Here is a 5597-nt window from a genome sequence, read left to right as displayed (position 1 = left end):
AAGGAAAATTATTGTGCTCACTTCATATTCCTGAAGAAGGAAATAGAAGCAAAGTAAATTAAGTCCAATTTGCATGGACTTTTGAACACTCACAGTTTTGGATATAAGCTGTGGAGCAGACATAGAATGTTGCAGCCTTTATAGTCAATATTTTATTAAATTTTTCCTTGTAAATTTTGCTGTGTCTTTATTGCATTCATTCAATAATGGGAGAACTTTCCTGCAGCTAATTCTATGCCTTGAAATTTCCCTTCTTGTTAACCTGTGATTGCAGTCAAATGCAAAGAGTGTCTGCCATGCAATACAATAAGGGTAGAGTCAGGTACCAAGGTGACTGTATTTTTTATTAAAACACCATTTTATATGCTCAGTTTCAAACTGATGACTACATTTGCAACACCTAATTGCCACCAGTATCTACAAATACTTTGCATTTAATGAAAAACTACACTCCTTATTTTGGCTGAAGCAGTAGGTTGTATTACACAGTGTAAAATCCCATTTTATGAAATTTCATAGAAATACAGATATAACTTTGCACTCTCCATTCTTATTTGAACTTTATGCTCTCTATATTGCAGGGCTTTAATATTTTTTTCGTGGTAAGTCTCAAAATACTTCTGTTGCATCAGAGAACTAGGGGGTTCCATTGTGGCTAATTTAACACCTGTATTTTGCCATGGCTACCAACGAAAAGCTTTATGAGGCAAGTATCTATTTCATATTTTAAAGCAGTGGTAGATTTGAATCCATTGGTTGCATCTTATATTAAAAATTCAATTAACTTTGTTCATCAGCACGCCATCAGGGAGCACACAAATTCTCACACTTTTTAAGGCCAGAAGGTAAACACTTTGGTCAGCCAAAGCTGAACTTCCTCATACTCTTCTACATAGATCCCCACCTAAAAATGGCTGAATTGGAATGGTTTTAAAGATCCAAGACATTTTGCTGCTTACAAGAGCAAACAAGAAAATAGTTCAGCTATTTGAAGACTTTGTTTGAAGACTTGTTTAAATTAATGATCTGTGTCATCTTTGATACTGTCCACAGCTGCATTAGAGTGGTAAAACCCAGCAAGGATCTGGAGGTCATCTTATGTGCAGCCAAATCATCTATTCCTCAACTATCCTGCTAATGCAGATTTGGACTTGCTTGAGGAAAAGAGCTTTGTCTACATCAGGTATGAAATAGCCTGGTGTTCACAGCTGTGTCACCCAGGCTGCATTGAAAAAATGGAAGGTGAGACTCATGGACTTCAGCTTGCTTTATGAAGCAAAATCAATTCATAGCAGTACAAACCAAAAATCATAATTCTTCAAAACTAATAGGATAGGCAGATGCCATAAAACTGGGATTTTTAGTGCCCAAAGAAATCCTTCACATATCTGCAATGCAAGTATGACATTCCATAAGAGATGCCTGAGATAACAGCCTTTACAGGGACAAACAATTTACAGGGACCAAGCTGGAACCCAGCAGCTGAAACACCTGCAGAGGTGAACCCCAAAGGCCTCAGTTTCATCCTTATTCCATAAGAATTATTCCTCAAGAAGGCAATGAAACTCCATCATTTGCAGGGACAGAGAGCCTCTCCATCTCTTAAGAAAACAACTTAAAAAACCAATAAGGGTAAAACTGCCAATAAGAAAGCTTTCTAATTCAGTAATTTAGTTTTGTTCCAAATTCTGGGTTACATTTAGGTGACATGACTGGTTGAGTTTGTTACTGCAGAGGCACTTGGTATAAAGAGAAGTGTCAAGAGGGCGTGAAGAATGACCAAAAAGACAAAACAAACTGTATCAAACCCTCTAACCTCTGCTTTGTGCTTTGGCTGCTTCTCATGAACAGTTTTACACCTCCATGGGTACAAGTACAGAGTCCTCTTTTCAAAGGCTGCAAACATTCTGCAAAGGGCCCACTAGGAGAAGGTTGTAACACAGCCAGATATATTCACTTCACCCTTCTGATTTAGTGGGAATTGGTCAGAAAGGTCTCATGAAAAATATACAACACTTGCAGATGGAAAAAAAAAGGAAAAGAGCTTGGAATACATTGAAAGAAGAAATGGGAATGTGAGAATACAACTGTACTGATCTCTTTGATAATGAATCCAGTAGGAATGTTACTTATCTTTATACGTGTGACAGGATTGTGGGATTTCCTTTTTAGCAAGTCCCTTCAAAAATAGGAGAGTGTGACATAAAAAACTGGTGCTGCTAATTCAGATGAAGAAGGCTTCCTTACACGTACTGTATGTATCTTGGCAACCCTGAATGGAAATTTGAAAAAAAAAAAAAAAAAAGAATGGGGAGATGCTTTTTGCAGAACATATAAATGCAAGTCTGCCATTCCATTGGGTTTAGTTTAGTTCTACAGATTTTCTCTATTAATATCAAACCCAAACAAAAGACCTAGTTCTTCTTTCATTTATACACACATCATGTAAATCATAAGGCAAATCCACCGAAGCTAGTGTTTGTGAGACTGAAACCAAGTGTTACACGCACAAAAGATGTGTTCAGGTCTTGTGTACAAAGTCAGGGCTGGATCTGCAAGTATTTGTATGATATCAACTCTGTATAACATCTATTCATTCCTGACTTGCTCAGAAGAAAACCCTCCAAAAACCAGAAAAGATCCTTTCTTTAGGATTACACAGAATACATCCATAGAACAAGTCTTGGTGTTAAGATGTATTACTAATCTTACTTTGTTCTACATTTCCTCTCTTCTGCTTTCATTTGTTCTTCCTTGCTGTAACTGCTGCTCTGCCTTCTTTTCCAAGTATCTGTCTGATTCAATGAACTTGCATTGATTTCTACTTCTCAAAAATCAGTTTCTTTTGAAGAATTCACATTGACCGAATTTCTTTTGCGCTCTTAAAAAAAAAACAACAAACAAGCCAAATACCTGTTGAAAATCTGAAAAGTTTTGTATATGAAAAGTCAAAAAGATTCGGTGTGCTCAAAGGCTATAAATGCGCATTTCTGCTCTATTTTTCCCAAGAAAACCTGAAAGAAGGTGCAGATGGATTTTATGCAATAGGGATTCTTAAGAGGGGACATGTAGTTGCATCGCTGCCTTTTCTGTGACAGTTTGAAGACACGAGTTTCTTTAAATGTCAAATTCTTTTTAGTGTGTATATACCAACCCTTTTTTTTAAGGTACAAAAAAAAAAAAAAACCAAAACTAAACGAGCAAAGATTCTATCAGGGCAAGAAAAAGCTGCACAAGGATTCTAAGTCGCCTTTCGTGCAGGGGCAGGCTGGGATCCAAGCCTGCCGAAGATGATGGAGCGGGGAAGGGGAAGCGGATTCCCGGAGCAGGCGCAGGGATGCGGAGCAGGGCAGGAGGGGCGGGAGCGGCCGGCAGCCGCCAGGGGGCAGCCGAGACCTCCCCGGACGGCGCTCGGTGCCCCAGGGGGAGCGGCGGGGATAATCCATCCCCAGGGCCGGGGATGCGCTCACGCATCCTTTTGATTCCCACTGCATTTAGGAAGCGATTCTCTAGCAAGTGTTACTCTCAGTATCCACCCGCAAGGGTTTCGGTTTGTGCTGATACAGCACGGCAAGGTTTGTTTTTTACTTTTCTGGGTTTTTTTTCATACCCCCATGAGAGATGTATTTCAGGCTGCTACTGTGAGAGAAAAGCAATCCCACCAGCCAGCAAGTTGATTGGGTGGGGAGTGTGTCTCTATTATCCAGAAACTTATTCAGAAGTTACGGATACAGCAAGACCAAAAAAAAAAAATATTCCAGAAATTATGGATATAGTCATACCAGGTGCCAAATTTGTGCTTTTTTAAAAAATTCAGTTCACATGTAGCTCTTTTTTTTCCCAGATCAAATGCTTCACTGAACTAAAACTAAAAAAGAAACACAGCTAGCCAAACAGCCCGAGATCACAACCCTACAAAAACAACCCGGGACACACACACAATAGAAAAGCAAAGCTTCTGCAGCAGCGAGGAAACAGACTTCAGTCTCAAGCTTCCAGGGGGGTTAAAACAACAGCCAGTTAAACGTGCAACTTTGCATAATAGGAAAATATCTCAGTCTTCTATTCCACGAGTCAGGAGCTGCAGAATCAGAACACGAGAATTGTGTGCTGTAACTGAACCTGCATTGCACATCCCTGTTTGTCTGCACGTGGAGGGAGACCAGGGTTTGGCCATGCCAATTCAAGGAGAGGATCTGGAATTGGGAAGAATGCTTATGCACACATACTAGAACCTAGGAAAGTCCCTGAGACAGAAAAATAGAAACCAGCATGTATTTAAACACTTTTCTGAACCACAGCCAGTGTCTGTGGTAATGATTAGAGGACTTTAATGATCAAGCTACTTTAATTAATATTCAGATGGTTTTATTTTTCATGGAAAGAAAATATAAGCTCATAAACATACCCCAACATAAACATTTTTTGCCTTACATAAATAATTGGGTTTTTTGAAGAAGGATTTCTTTCCTAAAAAAAAATTTATCAGAACAAATAATAAGACAAACAATGTCTCTGATAATCAAGCAAATTGAAAAAAATTAATTAAATGAAAAAAAAAATTTTTTTTGCTAATTTTCTGACTGACTGTAGAATTGCCTGTACTTGGAAAAAACAATTTACTTGCAAATTTTGACTACAATTTAGAACACTTACATATTCCCTCCTCCTGGGATACAAACTGTTCTTATTAAATGCAATAGCTCTGTAAATATAGTAATGTACTTGTAGTATAATGAACTTTTCCACATTCAACCTTTTTTCCTGCTCTCAGTTATAATGACTACTTAGTCTGAATAAAACGTTGCTTGCTATACAGCTTGTTTGTACAGGATAATATCATATTTATCTAAAACACAGTTATAGCTTTATTCTGTCTTAACTAAAAAACCAGTCATATAATTATTTTAGAACTGTTTAAGTCAGTTTTGGAGACAACAAAAGATGACCTCCAGATTATAAAGTTCTGTCTCTGCAAGTGCTCATAAAATGATGCAATTCAGAAACATTTCCTCAGGAGCAATGGTTGTGATCTAAACTTGAGTCACACCATTCTATATCCAGAATTTGTCAACAGAAGACTGGGAAAAAAAAAATCACAGCCATAATTCTATCAATGTAGCAATGGCCAACCTACAGGTAGGATTAGATAGACCAGGCATTGACCTGCCAAGACTGGACATAAATTCAAAGCTAATCACACTGAGTAGATCAAAGAGTGGGCTGACACTGTGTGTAAAAGTTACAGTGGGCTGAATGTAATATTTGCAAATTCAGATTTCTTCCAGTAGCCATTCCCCATTTGACACATATGTATGTGTGGAGATGTTTTTGTGCTACACAGCTGTAGAAATAAAGGCAGCGAATTTCCAGGAGGAGAACATGAACTTCAGGTTTCTTGGCCCTGGCAGAAAGTGTGGGCATCTCATGTAGCAGACAAGACAATCTCTCTAAGGTCCTTGGAGCACTGCCATAAATCTTCGATTGCAGTAACAATGTTGAGGAACCAAGGTCTAGGTGGCATTTTCCTATAAGTGACTGAGCCAGTTCAATGGGGTTGTGCCAGTTAACACCAGCAGGTGGGTTCACTCAAATGT

The sequence above is a fragment of the Fringilla coelebs genome, assembly GCF_963513975.1.
Source record: "Fringilla coelebs genome assembly, chromosome: 1".
Lineage (NCBI taxonomy): Eukaryota > Metazoa > Chordata > Aves > Passeriformes > Fringillidae > Fringilla > Fringilla coelebs.
The sequence above is the reverse complement of the archived record's forward strand: the minus strand, read 5'-3'. Positions refer to the sequence as shown.